Here is a 21,024-nt window from a genome sequence, read left to right as displayed (position 1 = left end):
ACTAGCCTGAAAGTTCAAACAAGTCAACTGTTCCTGGCAGTGAGCTTTTTATTGCTGGTGATATCTTATAGGGGCATTTTCTTCCCCTTTATAAGGTAACACTGTTTAATTACTTTTATATATGTGTATTATATATTTCAGAAAACATATAAGGAAGGAAGGAAGTAGGTTTCTATATCAATTTTCAAAAATGTCTTTAGTGTTATTGTTCTTATAAGTATGTCTCCTGCTTTCTGGCTCTGTCATCCATCCAGCTGCTCTCTTAGACCTTTCTTTCTTCTGGTACTTTCTGCTCTATAAACATCTGTAAATGTTGCATGTGCAATTGTGGAAGCCATTAACTCTTGAAAATTGCCCACCACTAATGGCACAGAAATAAATATTTAGTTTCATTTCATGGCACATGAATACGTACTAGAAACCCACAGGAACATCTCCAAAGATTAACTGTCAATAACATCTGAAGTCTACACTGTCTGTGTGCTGTGTTTTTTTTATTATTTTAATTTTAAATAGCTTGTTTTACATGTCAATCCCAGTTCCCTCTCCTTCCCCTCCTCCCGCACCCCCACACCATCCCCCCCAGGCTCCCACCCTATCACCATTTCCTTTCACATAGGGGATATCTAGAGTCTGTCATTTCACTCAGAGCAGGGTCCAGGCACTCCCCTAAGAGTCCAGGCTGAGAGAGCATCCCTCTTTGTGTTATGGACACACGATGTCTGTTTGTATGCCAGGGATAAACACTGATCCACTGCCCAGGACCCCATAGGTTGCCCAGGATTCCTAACTGACTCTCACATTTGGGGTGTCTGGATCAGTTCCATGCTGGTCTCCCAGCTGTCGGTCTGGGGTCCAAGAGCTCCCCCTGTTCAGATCAGCTGTCTCTGCTGTTTGCTGTGTTTTCATGTCAGTTATAGCAACCGGTTTGGTACAGAGGCTCAAGTACCACCTCTGCCATATAGAGAATATAAATTTTTTAGGTTATACCAGTAATTGGTAAATAAGATGTTTATGTATGATAACATCCCTTGGCACTCATAGTGCAATAGCAACAATTATTATTATTTATATTTTCTTTGTATGAAATCATGTTTTAGGCAGCCTGACTCTTAGTATGTGTATCTGAAAGCTTGGTACAAAATAGGAACTTAGTATATATTGTATTAGTTAATAAAATCAATTTGGAGAGGGGTCTTTATATGGAACCAAAATAACCAAAAAATAAATAAACAAACCTTAACCAATGTTTGAGTTTGGCTCTAGCTATTGCAGAAAATGCATAGGCTTCATATTTCAAAACTTACAAACATCTATATTTCCAAGGATATTCTCTAAATTATAGAGCTCTTTGTACAATTTCAATATAGAATATGTGTAAAGAAACTAGATAGTGTTTCTGAATATGTTTGCAACACTATTTGCTGACCAGATAATGTCTCTGGTTTACATTCAAAAGAAACTGAGCTATTGTATTTTTGCATGTTGTATTGGATATATTTGGTAGCTTCAATTTTACATTGAAATTACTTTAAAAGCACACACGTTAGGATACAATGAACTCCAACTTGGCAGTCAGTGAACTGTCCTCCCCCTTTCCTTCTCTTCTAATCAAAGAAGAAAACATTTCACAGTTTACAGACTAACTCTATCCTTTTGTTATACAACTAAGTCCTTAGATTTAGCTACCTGGCAGTTCCAAACAATTGAGCAGCTGCCATCTAGTGGGAAAGATCTGTTATGTCATGAAGAAAGCTGAGCGGAGACCTCCCTGAGATGAGAAGTGTGATGTTACACTTAAGAAGAGGGATTTACTAAACACATGAATAAATTTCATGACAGTGCAGTGAAATAATTTTAACATTATATTATAGTAAAAACTGTAGATAAATGTCTCAAATATTTATTCTTTTGTATTAAGATTAAAAATACATCAAAATCACAATGAGATGCAACTACAGACTTTTAGAATGACTGAAGGAAAAGAACAAAAACGGCCAACATCAAATGCTGATAGAGATTATGAAGGCTATTTACACACATTGCTGTTGGTAGGCAGAACTGTTCAGACACTCTGGAAGGCAGATGACAACTTCTTATAAAGTTAGACATATACGTACTAGAAACCCACAGGAACATCTCTACACATTCATTTCAAGACTATTGAAAAATGCCCACAAATGTCTATAGAACCTTTGTCAGTAATGGTCAATTTGGAAGGACACCAGATGTCCACTGAGTAATTAATGGATAAATGATGGTTCATCTCCCCAACAGAATACTTTAATTCAGTCTGTAAAGATGAATTATTGATACACAAAACAACACATATCACTCTCAAATGAGTTCCTGAAAGAAACTAGAGTACATAGGATATAATTCCACTCATAGAACATTCCATAAACAGGAAACTCTAAAAACAGCAGTCAGCTCGGCGATTATTAGTGATGGAGGATTGGACAAGGAGACAGATCACAGATAGGAGGAAACTGCTGGTATAAAGGACACACTTGTTATCTTCTTTAATGATAGTTTCAATGATTATATGATCTAAAATTGTGTCAAAATCCATATGACTTTATACCTTGGAAAATATGGCAATTAATAAAAAGGATAATAAAATACACTAAAGCAGTTGCCTAAAGATCTTTAATGTTTTGATTACCAATCACCAAGGAACACAGAAAGGGCTATCAGTTATCGTGTATCACATTTGCACAAGCCAAATGGAAAGAGGTTCAGACAAATAGAATGTAAGGCTTTCCACATGTATCTCTAAGAATTCTGAGACAAATTGTTTTAAAACTTTGACTGCTTAAGGTTTCTACCCCATGTTTATAGTAATATACCTTATAGCTTTTCACTCTGAGCTCTTCTTATTGTTTATGTAACAGTATAATTTAATTATTTTTGATTTTGCAAAATACTCTTGTAACTGCATAGCCTTGTGAGGAACCCAAGTAGTTATCTCAATTTTAAAAATCCTCTACTATCTTATCAAATTACACCATTTTAAAAGTCTATGTTTTTATTCTGGAGTGACATTATATAGTAATTAATTATGTACAATCATGAAAAATGAACTTACTGTTAGCATGATATTTAATAGATCATGTACAATTAAATGCTTCATAATATATTGTCAGTACTTTTAAATACCATAAAAGTAAAAGCAAATACAGCAAAAAAGTTGTAAGCCATAGAATAATATGGTAGCCCAGATAACAGAGCCAGAAATGTGGTCTGTGTGTGTGTATGTGTATGTGTATGTGCGTGTGTGTGTGTACATGTATGTACACCACTAAAAAGAATTGACACTTTTAATTTACAGATGTGTATGATTGGTTAATTGGCCAAGGAAAACTTTGTTGAGAAGTGGCAAAACTTAATACTAAAAATTATTCCCAGTATTTTGCTTACATCATTATCTTAGCATCTTTTTAGTAATTCAGATACAGAAATGCCCTGAACAGCATTGCTCATGGCAATGCCTGTGGTAGCTTGATTTTCCCAGATACTTAACATTTTCAAAGATCTGAAGTTGGGACTTTTGTATTTGTCGTATCTGATATGTTATTTTATTCCATTCAAGTTTCCTAAAGATATGAATAATCCTATGATATAGTTTAAATAAAAAAATTGGTAGTGGTTCTATAGAAGGCAAAAATTTCATCAGTTTGGAGTCTAGATTTCAAATGGGAAGTAATGACTTTTATCCTATTAGCTAAGAGTTCTTTGAAGTTCTCCATGTACAACGTGGCAATCACTTTTTCCCATTTCATCTCACACAATCTACTATATCCTGTGTAACTCCACTGTATAGATGAAGAAAGTTGGAGATTTGACTAAATCAGACACCTTAATCTAGCACACAGAACTAGCAAGTCACATGATAACTCTTATTTCTGGATTTTCCTGACTCCAACAGTATTTTATGTGTCTAATCTAAATTTTATGATCATATTTTACTTTCTGTTTAATAATTGACTTTTTATGATTAGCCACATTCCATATTCCAATTTAATACACATTAAGCTTTCATGCGTGATAAAGAATAATCTCTGAAAAATATCCACTATGTAAAATATTGTATTATGTATATTATAATATTTTGTTTTTATATTTAGAAGAAAATAATTATGAAAATTGATTAATAATTTATCATGGCTACCCACCAAATTCATGCTGGAGCTGAGATTCAAACTCAGAGCTTTGTGGTTTCAAAGTCTGCACTTTACATGGTATGTGTGTCTCTTTCCTTTGGGAATCCAAGAAATCTACTTTGAATCTCAGTTGCCCTGAAAAATTACTGTTTACTTCTGTATTGTTATATAAGTATGAAGGTATCTTATTTCTTATTATGCTAGATGTTAAGCATTGTGAAGATACAGATTTTTTTTTGTACTTACTCTTCTTCCCATTTCCCTTATTCAATACTTAACTAACTTTTTAAAAGGACTTACTGTACAGGATTCATAAAGTGATTGATTGAATAAAATTAAACTATTGAATTATTGAATAATTCAAAACTGGATGCAAGGTAGCTTTGTCTGGCAAGTTAGTTAATTTGCTCATCCATCTATTTATTTGGCAGTAATTTGCAAATGACTTACTGTGTTTGCCATTCTGTGCCAGGTACTAAGCTGTGGGTACACAACAATTTGGTTTATTCAAGAGCATCCTTTCTAATTAATTAATTAATACCTGTACCAAACCAGTTGCTCACTCTTTTGACTCTTGCACCTGGATGAGTCCTTGGCATATGATGATGGAGAAGAGAAACAGAAGTGATAGGAAAAATCATGAAAATTTTAAATAAATGGAAAATGTCTACTGTGGTAGGAAGAAAGATACAATCTACTATGCAGTAGATTTTTGACTCTCTATGATTTAATCTAGATGGAATAGCATCTATGATAAAAATAGATGAGGATAATACAATCAATTTCATCATTGTACAAAAACACTTTTCACTTTTGAAGGTTAAAATGACGTTGTTTTATGGGATGAATGCTGTTCTGCAAATAGTACTGGCCAACTATACATTTCCACAGAGTCCTTCCATTGTAAGATAGATGTGTCAGCAATAAGTCAGGTGATGTTCAAGGCCCCTATAGAGTGAATATTGAATCTCATTCATGCTGAAGGGCACTAATTGCATTATGGGAATATTTGTTAATGTCCTTTAAAATGTGTTCAGATTACTTTACGGATGAATAGAGTTAGTTGGGTCTAAGTGCTCAGAATAAAAGGGATTGAGAAAAAAAGCAATGCTTGAAAGAATAGAAAAAATATATTTCATTGTGAGAGAAAGCAGAACATGATATATTTCTTTTTCCAAAGAAAAAATCTTTTGACTGCTGTAAGAATTTAGCCTTAAATCAGTGTTGATTAGCCTACAAGACTAACGACCTTACATGAGTTATTTACATTTCTTTTTTTCAGTAGGATATAAGTTGAAAAGTATATATAGTTGTTAAAAATTAGTTGAGTATAATAAAGTAGTTTTCATGCTTTACTGATGACTTCAAGACATACACATGTACACAGATATATATCTCCTTGCTCAAACACATTATATTTTCCTTATAGAACTTAAAGAAACGCAACGTGTTCTGTAGTTACAGTGTTTTCCAATTCCTGTGTGATAGGATATGCCCTGGGCTTTTGAAAATGCACTGATTAAATTGTGTTCAAGAGATGTAGTCTTGGGGGTGTGTGATTTTTGCATGACCTAATACAAATGGAAAATGTCAGTATGTTGGTACATTTCCCCTACACTTTAATCTGCTAATGCAAGAAAAGACAGATGTTTGTAGGGAGGAGTTAGATTCAAATTAGGAAGACAAAGTCAATTCTACATGCATCACTAAATACTTTTAAGCATAAAGTGTTTTAGACATCACAGAGCCTCCAAAGACTCAGGAGTGGATCTTGTTGCTCATTTAGGAATTTATAGGTGCTTAATGCAAACCCAGTTTTAATTAGGTCCTAAGAAAATTCATAATAGGTTCTAAGTACCTTGTATGTTTAAGAAGAATGGAACACTCTATGAACTGTATGGGCAGACATAGTCAGCTTCTCATTCCCCTATTTAAACACATTGGGAGAAGTCTTAGTTACTTGGCAGTGCACATGGGGCTTTCATGAACTGACCAAGCTTACTCTTCCTCTTCAGAATTTATATGCCAAGGAGAGGAAACTGCTGACAGCATCATCTTGTCTGCTTTCCATTGGTCTGTCACTGCCTGAATTAAAAACTAAGTACAGTAACTGGCATGTAGCCAGTGTCCTGGCCCTATTATTTAATATGTTAATGAATAATAATATCCAGTCATATCATGCCTTCATGTGTGTCACTCAATTCATGGGGAAAAATTGCTTGGTCTGATTAACATCTGTGAACTTGCCATTGAAAACTTAACTTCTCTCATATTTAGGCTCATTTTCCTTGTTAAGACTGGGATGATAATAGTATCTGTCTACTAAGATAGAATTGTTGTGAGAATTAAAGTGCTTGAAAGGAGAGTGGTGGAATTAAGTTAATATTGTGCATATAACAATGAGGGGCACAAAATGTGTGCCATATGAATGCTTACTCTTATAACTCAGCATCACAAAATACTGGCCAGAACATTTGCTGAAGTGTATGAAGGGAAGAAAGCCACTGGAGATTCTTTGCACAAATGGCAACATTTCCCATTAAAGAATAAATAGGTTTTTGGCAAATGGAGTATAAAGATCCTATGGAGAGAAAAGTTGTTTTCCAAGAAAGTCAGGAGTTGAGTAGGATTTAATTGTAGGACATCTATCTTTCTCCAGAACCCTACAAACTGTCAGCAGAAAGCAAAGTACTTGAAAATGTTTGAGAAAACGTTATCCTGTGAGTTTAATTTCTTTCTCTTTTACTATCTTTCATTACCACCTGTGGGAGTTAGTGAAGTGATAGATGAAAAGAAATTGCAGGCCTGTGATCACAGCACTTGGGAGGTAGAAGGAGAATTGGCCACAGAAGGTCCTTCATGTCTACACAGAGAGCTTTAAACCAGCCTGAGATACCCTCTCAAATGCAGCTCCCCCTGCAAATAAAAAAGATGGAAATTTCAGGTTTGTGATGTTGATTGGAAAGGACAGAAGCTGCAAATTGTAGGTAGACTCTCTATGCCTTGTAAATAAGCAAAATTATGTAATGAATGTACCAAAATCAATATCTATAATATAATGATACAGAATATAATATAAACCTTCCCTGGGCCCAGAATACCACCCCCACATCTGTGAATCCTATACAATATTTTTGAGGAAAGCATTATACAAACATAGCTAGAAAAGTATATGTGAAGTAGATTTTTTCCTATTAGATAATACTCCCAAACTGACTTCCACTGTAAAATTGACTACATTTAAAACAGTCACCTTGAAAATCTTGAATTCAGTGGAATGATGTCTATATCTCACTGAACGACTTATCTAACCCCCCTTTTCTTGGGGAGAAATGAGCTAAGAAGTGCGGGTGAGCAAACAGACAGAATTTCCTTTTTTGCTGTCCTAACACGGAAAGGTGTGAAATGGTGTCCTGCAGGTGTGCTGCGGGCAAACCCCATATCAAATCCAAATCATGGTGTCAATCAGAGGAGCAGGACAGAATGTGATCATGGAAATGTAGGTTTAAAATTAATAAAGGTAAAAGTTGAAGAAAACAAGACCAATAATGAGAAGCCAACAACAGGTATAAAGAAACTGATTTAACACCAGGAATAAAATAGCATCACTGGTAAAGGGTTATCATGAAGAAGCCCAGCTTTGTTACAGTGAAGACCCTAAGAATCTCCAACTCACGCAGAGGAAACAGTTGTAATACTGGGTGTGGCTGTTAAATCCTCTCTATTTGCGGAATGCTATGGAACTTTCTTGTTAGAGTAGGCAGTTTGGTGGTATGAGAATGCCATACTATATAGACAAAGCACATGACTTAAAAGTTGTGTGGGAATTAGTAAGATAATGGAATAGGATCAAATTATGAAGGGTAAGAATGGCATATTCTTTAACTGTGGCTAGAGAAAATAAGTGATAAGACATTTTCATCAAATTAAACTCCATATTTTCCTTAGGGGACAACAAAATATACATTGAAAGCTTGGGTTAGGTATTTCCCCATGTGCTATCACAGAACTCTGTTATTTCATAATAATTCTGGATGCCCTGTCCTAACTGGCCACTCTGATTTCCTGCTGTGAACACCTATCTTGAAGGGATAATCTCATATGTGTTACATTTCTCATGCCTACCTAGTGCTACTGTTGGCACCTAGAAATGAAATAGACTTGTTAAATGAGTAGACAAATGAGAAAATAAAGCAGCACAAGGTTTTCTTGTGGAATTTATCTTCACATTTGTTAGCAGTGCTTTGGAAAAGCATCAAAGAAAGAGAAAGAGAAATCAAGGCTGACCACATGGTCGAGTGATAAAGGTACTCACCACCAAGCCTGTTCTGAGTTTGATACTAAGGGTCCATATGATGGAAGGAGATGACTGATTCCCCGAAGCTGTTCTCTGATCTCCACATATTCACCTTGACACTCATGGACATACCCACATACACTGAGCAAATGAAATTGAATGTTTTAATTAGGAAAAATTATTGCACCCCTATAATTAATTAAAAAGAAAACAAGCCTGTGAGGTGTGTGCGTGTGTGCGTGTGTGTGTGTGCGTGCGTGTGTGTGCGTGCGTGTGTGTGCGTGTGTGCATGCAGGTGCAGGTGCTATCGCCTGTGAAGGATGTTGCACACTCTGATTTATTATATTACTACAGTATGTTTTTTGGAATAGAGTCTGTCACTGAACTTAGAGCTCACCATTTTGGGCCTAGGCTGGCTGTTCGGAGAGCTTTACGGTCTGGTTATTTACATCTCCTTTGCCATCCCTTACTCTCCCACCTCCCCACCCTTGCGTATGCATATATGTGTTTAAGAGAAAAAATGCATTGCTTCAATTCCAAAAATTTGATTGCCCATCTTGGTTCAGGCACAGACTGAATTTGTATTATAAATAAACCCAAGAGTACTTGCATAGAAACAAGTCTTGGGGGAGGTACAAGAAACAACAGCAGGACAGGAACAAGCAAGTACCACTGAGAAGAAAGAGTAGCTAAGGAGTCAAGTTAGCACTTCCTGTGTGTAAGAAACTAAAAAAAAACTGAAAATCTTCAGTAGGACACAAATCCCCAAGTCAACCCATCCTAGAGCAAAGGAACAGTTACACATCAACTGTTGTCAGTCACTTGTTGATGGTTCGTATTTGGAATGCTAGCCCTCTGGCAGTGCAGGCTTGCATTGGACTTCTAACAATCGTTTCCATCAGCTTTGGAAAGGTCCTTAGGCAGTTACAAGTTGGTGATGCATATCTGCTTTTCCTGACCACTTTATGTATCCACTCGCTTCAAACAGCCAGCTGAGAGAGAATTGCAGTCCTTGTATGAAGCATGAACTTCTAGTTTGTCTAGCACGTACTTATCTCTATGAGTTTCTTTCCTGCTGCTGTGTGTAAACACAGCGAACAAATCAACTTAAAGGTAAAGGGTTATTATTTGACTCATAGTTAGAAGTTATAGTTCCTCCTGGTGGAGAATTGACAGTGGCAGTACCTTGAAGCATCCATTTACCTTGTACATGAGTGAAGAAGCAGAGAGCAATGAATGCTTATGTTCAGCCATCTCCATACTTTTTGTATTTCTAAGAGCCAAGTTCAGGTAGTGGAGTGGCGCCACGTACTCTTAGTGTGAATTTTCACACCTTAATAAACTGGATTAACATGAACCCTCACAGGAACACTAGATACTAAATGATCCCTCACAGCTGTGGCTGTTGGTCTGGCCTGTCTCCTAGGTTATTGAAAATCCTATCAAACTGATAGTTAACATTAACTGTAATATCTTAAACAGCATATTGAGGGTAATACCTTTAATAATGGGTATAGGACTAAAGAGAATAGAAAGTTACCTCTGTAGCTTAGTGATACATATTGTCGAAGAAGAGGCAGTTAGAAAAGCATTTAAATATATAAAGGGGATTGTGATAGACATATGTACAAAATGCTGTGGGGATATTGTAAACTCACTAAGAGAATGATAAAAGGGGTGCAGATTGTCACCTCCCAATTAGAAGCAGAGATTAAAGAGCTAATAGCTCAGAAACACCATTTCCTGGTTTGTTTGATTATTGTTGTTTTCCTCTCCTAAGGAGAAGCAAACTTCATAGTCTTTGCACACATGTATCTGTTGCCAATGGAGCCAATTTACTGAGAATGCTGCTCTGTCCTCAGTGTAGCTGGAGAATGAATGACAGCTCTGAGATCCTGTTCCTGTCTTAAATGCCTCTCATGAGTCCTGGGATTAAAGGTGTGATCCAAAATGTTGAGATCATCTTTGTGTGAGCTGTTTCTCTTTGGGACTGGGTATATTTCATGTAACTCAGTGTGGTCTTGATCTAACAGAGATCTGTCTACCTCTACCTCCCAAGTGGTGGGATTAAAGATATGTACCACCACCACCAGACCTCTGTAGCTCAAGGCTGGCTTTGCTTTCTGAATCCTTGGGCTAGCTTTAGTAAGTCATAAATAATATATCATTGCAACTATAGAAAGTACAGTAACACGAAACAAGTTGAAGAAGCCTTCAGAAAGAGCATCACTATGTGCAGATTTTGTCCAAAGATAATAAATGTATTGACTGAAATTGATAGAATTAAAATTGAGTACTTCGACCTGGATTTCTTAGCAATGGTGTATAGGGTATATATATTAATTACACTTTTATATCTGTCTCATATATATATACATATATATGAAAAATCCAAATTATAAAGCACTGTAGAATCCAAGGATGACCTTCAGATTGGAAACACTTTCCACATTAGTTTTGAATACAAACAAGTTCATTCTTAGCTATTACAAGGAGAAAAAGGCTCCTTTTTTGGTTTTTGTTTTTTTGAGAGAGGGTTTTCTCTGTATTGCTTTGGAGTCTGTTGTGGAACTCACTCTGTAGACCCGGCTGGCCTCAAAATCACAGAGATCCACCTGCCTCTGCCTCCTGAGTGCTGGGATTAAAGGTGTTCACCACCAATGATCAGCTTGTGCCTGCTCATTATTACATAACAAGAATTCTTCCTCCCAATTCACTACCATTTAGAGCACCTAAGAATTGTGTATGTCTACAAGATAGTCTAATGTCTACACTAAGAATTTCAATCAACTAGGAATTGTAGGGTAATGCCTCTAACATTTATCTTATTGAGTGACTGCATTATCTTTGTCATTTTAAACTATTGTTAAGGTAAATTTGTCATTCAGAAAAGAGGAAGTAAAATTTGTGATGGTTTAGTGTATGATTTATATGCACTAAATTTTACAAAGGGTACTCTGTCTAATTCATTGATAAGACAATTATGAGTATTTTTCAAAAAGCCAGAAAGGTTTAGCAAGTCACCCAAATGGATACAAAGCAAAGGAACTGAGATGTAAACTCGGACTTGTCAGACTTGAGAAACCTCTTACTCTACATCTTTTTAAAATAGATCAGTAGATTGACTAATATTTTGAGAGATATATTCTTCTTATTTATTAGCTACATTTAGAATTCATGTAACATTCTTGGTTTGCAAGGGACCTTACAATCAATTTTTTCTGTCTTCTCTTGTGTTGTGATAACACAGCCTTCTATAAAAACTAGGAAACAAAGTTACAGAAAGGAATCCCTTGAGTATAATTACCAAACATAGCTACAAATGAATGTTTTCCTTTGGAAATTTAGTATGCTTCAAATTTTCATTTGTGAAATGACTTTGGTAGAGTTCCCCATATTCCTAGTATTGTGCAGTAGTCTATATTAATAATACATCTCCTGCCTAATATATCTATCTACAATTTTTACAGCATTTTGGTAACAATACATATTGATGAAGTAGTCAATACATTTTATTAAAATTATGTTTGCATAAACAACAAAGTTAGAGATTCTACCTAAATTATTATTTTGAAGAGAACAATAAACTTACAGTCTAACATAGTAACTACTTTAATTAGTACAATTGATTCTTATAATAAAAACCTTGTATTTTTCATCCCAGCATATATAAGAGATTAGTTATTCTTTCTTTTTGTTTTGGGATATTTGTCCTGGCTCACTATCTAAAGATCTATAAGGTGAAATGTCACAACCCAGGTCCTGCAGAGAAATTGTCAAAGGAATGATCAGATTTTCACTTCTCAGTAAGGAAAAACTGTTATGAAGCATGTGTTGTTTAACGATCATCAAGGAATAAAAACATATATTGATCTCTAGCAATCTTTGAGCGAATACTCACTCATACACTCTTGTGGCTTTCAGCAAACATTTGCCAAAGATCTTTTATTATATGGAGGATTTATTTTGGATCAAGCTTTGCCTAAATCAAATGAATCTATGATCAATTACATCTTTTAGAACATCCATTTTGAAATATGGGACCCTTACAGATTATTCAAAGCTATAATCTTAAATTTTATTTCATGTTTTAAATTTAGCTTGTAGTTTTTTGAATATAATGGCAACAGTCATTGTAGAGAAGTTGTAAAGATTTGTAAGTCCAAGGAAATTATTCTGTTTATAATATTCGATACAACATTCGGATTTATTTTCCTGATTTCTTTAGATAATATTTTAAACTAAACTTTGGGTTCATAGTGAAAATCAGAGGCATTCAAAGCACTTCCTAGATATGCCTGACCCTATATATGCTTAGAATTCAGCATTCCACACCTGAGTGGTGTACTTGTTAAAACTGATAAGCTCACATTTTCACACCATAACTATGGTCCCCAGTTTACATTAGGTTTCACCCTTGATGTTATACAGTCTGTATGTTTAGGCAATGTTGTTTGCCATTTTGGTATCATGAAGTATATTTTTACTGCTCTAAAAATCACCTGTCCAGCCAGGAGGTGGTAACATAGCCTTTAATCCCAGAACTTGGGAGGCAGAGGCATGAGGATCTCTGTGAGTTCAAGGCCAGTCTGGTCTACAGAGATAGTGCTGGGAAAGGTTCCAAAGCTACACAGAGAAATCCTGTCTTGAAAAACCAGTATTTCTTTTTTCTAACAAATTTCTATGCACTCGGTGATATCTTTGCTGTCTACATAGTTTGGTTATTCTATTATTGATTGTTCTACAAGGCAAGATATTGATGAGAATTATTAAAATAACTGCTCTGGAAAATTATGTTGCATTACTTATTTAAAATCTTTCCTAACATTTCATGGATTTCTCTTAAATTTATGGTGTATATCAGTAATTATTCATTTAGTAGACTCAAACATTGTTATATAACTTTAATAACTGATTTTCCTGATTTTATTCCCGTTTTTCTTTTTCTATTCAGTTAGGACTATTTCCCATGGGATGGTAATGTGAACATCCAGAATGGGTCTTCCATTCTCAGTTAATTTGCAATGAAAACACTTTACAGACACACCAGCGGTGTGTCTTTTTGGTGATTCTAAATCGAGCTAATGTTTTAAGAATAGCTATCATAAAGATTCACATCACTTTTAAATCATGAACTTCTACCCCTTGTTCTCAAAAGCTCATAGCTGTTCCCTGATGTAAATTGTACCTAGTTCATCTGTTAAGTATCTAGATTCCTAACAGAACTAACCTTTAACAAAAGCTAGTGTCTCTCCAGAGGGTCAAGGCAAGCTCCTCATTGCAAGATCCTGTAAAATCAAAATCAACTCACCTACTTCCAATTTATAAGAGCAGAGAGCAAACATTCTCACTCCAAAAGGGAGGGATGGGAGGATTGTTAGACCAGATCAAATAAGACCCTAACCTGGCAGGACAAATGCCAAACTCCTCAGCTGTGCGTCCAGCACCCCAGGCTTGTGAGGGCAGCAGCTGAGATCCAGTGAGCTCTCAGAACCCTGCCCATACATTTCAGCTATGCTCAGCATGTGTAACTTCTCTGGCACTGACTTCACTCAGTGTCTCCAGCTTACCTCAGCTTGTACCTCATGGTCCTCATATCCCCAGTATGTGTTGCAATTTTGGCTTCACTTCCATGATATTACACAATGGCCTCTCAGCCTGTTTGCAGAGAATATGACTTTTCTAAACAATTGTCATGCTTCCGTGTCTCTCTGGAACCTTGATGTAACCTTTAGTGACCCTGCAATGTTTGCATTTTGCCTGTCTTCAATTCCATATGGATAACACTGCTAAATTATGCTGCCAGCTAAAGGCACAGAAAGGAACTTCTGACATCCCTGTGGTGGCATTTGTGCACGTAAGCGGCTAAACCTGGAAAACCACTATTTAGTTTGTTTAAAAGCAACATCTCTTGGACATTTTTGCTAAGCTGCTCTCATTTTAAATGAATTTTCATCTTCACAAATTGAAGAGTTTGAGGGGGGATCTCGCCTGTCAGGCACCTCTCCCATTGTCAGCTGCAAGGTATTAGTTATATCTAATGATGCTAGTATCTTTAACAATTACAGCTGCTTTCTCCACAGCTGTGTGTGTAACTTTAAGCTAGTTCATTCCTTGTCAAACTTAAGTTTTTACATATTTCCTTCTGGATACAGATTTACTGGAGAGCTGTAATGACTAATATTTGACAAAATCAATGTAAAGATGGAAGTATGTTTTGGCTCACCATGCTGAGGAAGGCATAGCAACAGAGCAAAATGTAGCTGGACACATTATGTTCACAAACAAAAGAAGACAAAGGTAAAAGCTGGTACTCAGTTGGTCTTCTTTTTTTCCCTTTTAAATTAGTCAAGGGCTCTAATAATTGGACTGTTAATCATAAACATTCAGAGTGCACCCTCTCCTCTCATTTAAACTCAGAGGCATGATCAGGTGGTTATAAATCCAGTCAAGTTGAAAATTATGATTGACCCGCACAAATTCCAGAAAGTATGTTATTGAGATCTCAAGTTTCTTGGTTGTGGTCCTCTGTGCCTGGTTCCATATATTGCTGGATGAAGGCTCTGTGATGATAGTTGGGGTAAGACAATCTGATTACAGGGGTAAGCCAGTTTGGGCACCCTCTCTACTATTGCTAGGAGTCTTAGCTAGGATCATTTTTGTGGATTCTTGGGAATTACCCTCTCCCTATGGTGGGATGTCATGCTCAGCCTTAATGAATGGGAGAGGGGTTTGGTGCTGCCCCAACCTATTTTGTCAGACTTTGCTGACTCCTCATTAGAACCCTTACTTGTGAGAAGGAGTGGCCTGGGGCTGGGCTGGGGGGGCAGGCGAGGGAGGTGGGAGGAGAACTGTGGTTGGAATGTGAAATGAAACCTAAAAGAATAAATAAATTATAAAAAATCAAGTTTCCTTTACCTGCTTTTCTTTTTGCACAAAACAACATTGCCATAGTATATTAGAAGATATTTTTGAAAGATTTTATAGGTAATCATTTGCTTCCTATACAAAATAATGTGTGCAGGTAAACTGACCAATATTTACTTTATCTCCTTCCAACTTTCCCCCTGTGCTATTTAGCAAAGTCCATAAAAAAGAATGACCTCTAATAGCAATTCTCCATTGCCTCTCTTTTCATTCATTTCCATCTGCAACTCTTCAAGTACAATAGGCCTCTTCCCCTTTCTACTTCCAAAGAATTAGTTAGAGTCTGCCATGTGTTCCAACCTGCAGAAAGAACTAGTGAAATTCTTTGTCATTTTCCCTTTCCACCTCTCAGCAATATAGTAATAGTGGACCTATTTTTTATATGAGTGTGCTCTTTGCCAAGTCTTGCATTGTTGGATTGTTACCGTCCACTTTTCTCAGATCTTCTTTGTTGACTTCCTTGTTTTTCCAGTCTCTAGTAGAAGTGGAGTTGTACAAGGTTTAAAACCTTTCCTCAGGACTGAGGAGACAACTTCATACTTGAGAGCACTTGCTGCTCTATCTGGAGAGAGCATTTAGATCCAATCACCACTCTGTGTGGTTAACAAATACATGTAACGCCAGCTCCAAGTGATAATGTCCTCTCCTGCATCCACAGGTGCGTGCATGTGCACACACGCATGCGTGCACACACACACACACACATGCACACACAAATAATAAAAATCTATTCTTTACAAAACAGAGACTTTCTCTCCTCTAGCAACATTCATTTACAACATCAAGCCAATTACTCAAGGCACATACATATTCTTATAAATCACTCAAATCCACTTTTGGTACTTGCTTGCTTCTTTCCTGGCTTCCTATGTGGACATTTAACTCTGTATTCAACATCTCCGTGTACATGTTTTATAGTTTCTTCCAACTTATGCAGAAACAAAACTTCAGTTCTGTCATTACCAGCTTTTCCCAGGCCCCAAACAGGATTAGTCCTATGGGCTTTATGCCAAGGTCTGCTACATCTCTTCATTACTCATCTGCCTGTGCATGCTACTAAATCAGACCATACTATCTCCTCACAGTTATTTCCTCACCTACCTGTGTCAACTCTTTACTTTGTCCTGTTGCATCTCCATCTGTCAGCCAGAAAGATGTATTTTAAACGGGGAATTAACATCAGGAGATTTCCCAGCTCCCAGGATGGACTATCTCATTTCCTGATCAAACCAAACTGGCTCTATTGTTTGTTACTAAGCCAAGTTCATTTTTGTCAAGTAGACTTTGTGCTGTTGGCATATTTGCTCATGATTTCTCATGGGAAAATATGAAAGTTATTTACTTCTTCAGGTCTTCGCTCAAAAACCCTTCCTGAGAAAGGTTTTCCTTTTCTATAGATAAGCCACAAATGTTCTAAAATACCCTCTACTGCACAGCCTTAGTTAAAAAGAAATGCAGTCATATTGCTGATACTTTATGTGCATAGTTATAGTTTATAGTTTTCCTGATTCTCAGATGCTGTTGTATAAAGTCCTCTTTCTATTGTTCTATCCCTAGTACTTCAAACTGTGTATCACAAAGAAGTATATATGTTTAAGTGAATGAAGGAGGGAAGGAAAAGATTTTAGATGGTGAAGGCTGGAGATCCCAGCAAATGAGAAATTGAACTCATACCACCTTAAATCTCTGCACTTCTTTTCTTAACAACTGCCTCTCTCTCTCTCTCTCTCTCTCTCTCTCTCTCTCTCTCTCTCTCTCTCTCTCTCTCTCTCTCTCTCTCTGTGTGTGTGTGTGTGTGTGTGTGTGTGTGTGTGTGTGTGTGTGTTTCTGTTGTCTACCCTGGTCTGCTTGCTGGTGGATCACTCACGACATTGGGTACTATTAGTTATTTTGGGGGAGAAAGTGACACAAAATACTCTGAAACTGAAACAGAAGAGAATTATTTCATCCTGCATTACCACAGCCTATTACTCAAACCAAAGAAAGAAAAAGCAATTGATGCAATTTGATTCTTAACAAAACCAGGGTTTAGTTATCCTTTTGTTTTTTTAATTTATTTTCACTACATCCTAATCATTCCTAAGGAATTGTTCTATAACACATGTTGTTACATTGTGATCAATTATAATTCATTACAGATGATGAAATGTCTATTTTTTACTTTAAAAGCTAATTAGAATCTATTCAAGAATATCAATAAATGAATTTGCTTTTATCATTCTTTGTCATTTGTTCATTGAGTCATAGTGTTCACAAGATGACATCTGCCTAAGTTATTGTCTTTCTGTGCTTCAGCAAGTGATCTGGTCTGATGGTACACCTGATTTGAAGCTTTGGGTGAATTTCATCACACACACACACACAGAAGGGGGTAGACACAAAAACGGAGAGACACAGACACAGACAAAGACACACACACACACACACACACACACAGAGAGAGAGAGAGAGAGAGAGAGAGAGAGAGAGAAAGGGGGTAGACACAAAAACAGAGAGACACAGACACAGACAAAGACACACACACACACACACACACACACAGAGAGAGAGAGAGAGAGAGAGAGAGAGAGAGAGAGAGAGAGAAAGGGGGTAGACACAAAAACAGAGAGACACAGACACAGACAAAGACATACACACACAGAGGGGATAGTCACAGAGAACAGAGAGACACAGACACAGGCAAAGACACACACACACACACACACACACACGTACAGTGATTTTTTAAAAATACTTACTGATTTGTACAGAGACCCCTCCAGGACATCACTGCCTTAGGCAGAGCTTCCTTTCTTTTAAAGGGTAGGGTTCTGTTCTAAATCTGTCCCCTCTGCTCCTTGATTACCATAAATAAAATCTAATTTTTATTATCACACCAAAAACTATCACTTTCTTATTACCTAGAACCTTAGCAAAGTTATAAAAGCTTTGGGAATTTCAGCTGTGTTAAAAATTAAGATATCATGTTTGTTGTTTCAAGATTCATGTCAGACAAAGTACAATTGCTGAATAACTAAGTAGTACTAATAGTGGTGGCTGATTAGTGTTGGTCCCTCCTCTTCAACATCTTAGTGGTTGATATTTTCTTACTCCTCATTTCAAAATCCACATGTCCTTTCATTTGTAATGCATTTGTGAGTAGAAATAGTAAATTAATTTGTTCATCAGTTCCTCTAAACTATAAATAATTCATTTGCCTAATTATATACATTGTCATCTAATCTACTCCAGACCTGATTTATTATTGGCATTCATTCTGCCATCAATGAAAAGATATTGCTTAGAACAAGCAGGTTCTTGATAATGAGATACTACAATGTCTAGGTCGAGTATTGTAGGGCTTGATCTTTCACTCTTGTTTAATCCAGAAGCTGCTGGGCAGTGTTACTTAGGTACTGAAGCAAATTGCATGGTGGAAATGGTTGTCGTAGCAGCATTTTACATGAAATGAAGCAGCAAAGCCACAGGTGTTACATGGTCTAGTATCTGTTTGAAGTGTAATTTAAAAGTCCTTGAGGAGCTATGGCTTGCTGTTCAATGTTATGTCTTCAAGAAGTGAAAGCATTTCATATTTTTACGAAGCATTGTGATTGGTGTGACTGAAATGGTAAATGAGAATGAGAGCAGTTAGTTTCAGAGATTTACAGTCCTTGAAAGAATTAATTCTATTATAAACATAAGAATATAGCTGGAATATTGTATTTTAGAAATTTTATGAACAAAACTTCTTTATTGCTATCTAACATATGTATGCAGCTTTCTCAATAAAAAATAAGCAAATTCTTGAAAAACGTTTTCTTTCTTAATTAATTCAACAACAGAAAGACTTAATACAGTGGCTTAAAGACCTTGACTCCAAATCTTCATGCTGTGATGAGATCCTGAATTGAACAAATGACATCACATCATACCTCACTCCCTCTTCTGGCTGTTTGGAATGAAATACATTTCTTTCAATTCATCCTTATTCAGTAGTTCATTCAGCAAATGTTTTTCTGAATTCCCATTGTATGTAAGCACTGTTCCTGGGGTAGGTTTTTACAAAGCAGTAAAAAGACACACCACAATTACTGCCACTGTGAACCTTCTGGCCAGTATAGATTGAATGTTGCTAGTACTGCAACATGCCTAGTGGAGTTCTAGATATGTAGTGAGAATAAACAGCATGAGTAAGAAGAAAAGACTGAGATTAATTTACTGCCTGGGTGGAACCCATTCTGAAGCAGTAATTTCACTAATTTAGTTTGGGAATTATACAAATATGCGTAGCCCAGCATTCTAGAGATTGATTAGGACTTCTAGGTTCTAATGATTGTCCTTGATTCATTGAGAAATAAAGAAGCTGTATTTTCACATTAGCTATGTAAAAAATGTGTATAAGGTGGGAAAGACTTTGCAGATACATGGGATAGTGTTCTCAAAATCCTGGAATCTTCAAGGGACAAGGTTTATTCGAAGAGCAATAAAAAATCTAGTTGTCAGGACATAGAAAATATGTAAGGGAGTAGTGGGCTGAAAAGCTCAGAAGATCATTTCAAGTACTCTTCTGCCTCCTCTTACTTTAAGCTAATAGAAAATCTGGCACAACATTTTTTTCTCCAAAGGAAGGTGATCTTTGACCTTTCAAAGTCTTCTTGGAAGACAAGTGTTTTAGAAATGAGAGCACTGACCTTAAAGAGGGCCCAGTAAGCAACTTGTAGTCTGTTAGCCTTAGCTGCTTCACTGTATACAAGATTAAAAATGACCACCCACTCTTGGGGACAAGGAACAAGTACTTAATCATGCATCAGTTTACTTTTAGAAGGTCTCACTTAAATTAGCAAATGAATGTATGACAAGTTCATGTTTATAGCTTCTGATAGCGCTTGGGCTCAGTGAAAAATTATCCAGTAGGTAAACCTGAAAATGTGTGCTTGTCTCCCAGGGAAAAGACACAAGGTGTGTAAAACTTTACAGTGCTAATCATCATTTCACTGTTCTCAGTATCTCATTAAAGTTATTGGTATAGACACTATATTAAATATACCCACATGTAACAAGCTGAGAGAAAAAGTTACAACTCTTCATTATGTTCCTTAATGTCTATTATTTGGAATGCCATAGTGAAGCGGCTTGTGTGTGGCCCTGAAAGAAATTGCTGGCCAATCTAATCTGTGTACCTCTCCCAAACATCTTGTCTGAAAACGAGCAAGTTTCCTCATACACAATTTTCTGTGCTGGCATCCCGATGAGCTATCCCTGCAGCTGTGTAGTCTGCGAGCAGATGTTGCCCTGTCAGGTGTCTTTGATTCTGCTTCAGAAACCACAGGAAGCTGGTTGTAGAGAAATCATCAGCACTGTCGGAACAGGGGAATGGCAGCCTACATTGTTCACTCATAGAGGAGGCATGACACATAGCCTCATTTTGGGGAGAAGGTGACAAGAGTCTATAGTGGAGTGATGGAAACTACCTGCTGTCTCCTACCAAATTCCTTCTGCTCTGCTTTGTAACTGACAATTATTGCAGCGTTTATATCATCATTCATTTTGATATAAACTTTTTGATAACAAAAGGCATATTATAACCATTTTGAATACCTGTCACTTAAATTATCGTATAAAACTATGTGCCATATAATAGTATCAATTTCAGTAATT

General features: G+C 36.5%; 1 protein-coding gene and 1 long non-coding RNA gene across 6 annotated transcripts in view; one reads left to right on the top strand and one right to left on the bottom strand.

The window, feature by feature from the left end:
- The window catches only part of Dlg2 (discs large MAGUK scaffold protein 2), a 1,919,116-nt gene that overhangs the window by 728,113 nt on the left and 1,169,979 nt on the right, over nucleotides 1-21,024 (top strand). The window lies entirely within an intron of this gene.
- LOC121134226 overlaps nucleotides 1,888-21,024 on the bottom strand; it is a 33,279-nt gene continuing 14,142 nt past the window's right edge. Inside the window, exons 2-3 of the long non-coding RNA XR_005871272.1 lie at nucleotides 8,479-8,601; nucleotides 1,888-7,079 (exon numbers count right to left, since the gene is read on the bottom strand). This is a non-coding gene — a long non-coding RNA (uncharacterized LOC121134226). The remainder of the gene's footprint in view (nucleotides 7,080-8,478; nucleotides 8,602-21,024) is intronic.

This window comes from Mesocricetus auratus, unplaced genomic scaffold (genome assembly GCF_017639785.1).
Source record: "Mesocricetus auratus isolate SY011 unplaced genomic scaffold, BCM_Maur_2.0 Super-Scaffold_4256, whole genome shotgun sequence".
NCBI classification, from domain to species: Eukaryota; Metazoa; Chordata; class Mammalia; order Rodentia; family Cricetidae; genus Mesocricetus; species Mesocricetus auratus.
Note: the sequence above shows the minus strand (reverse complement) of the source record. Positions and strands in the feature narration are given on the sequence as shown.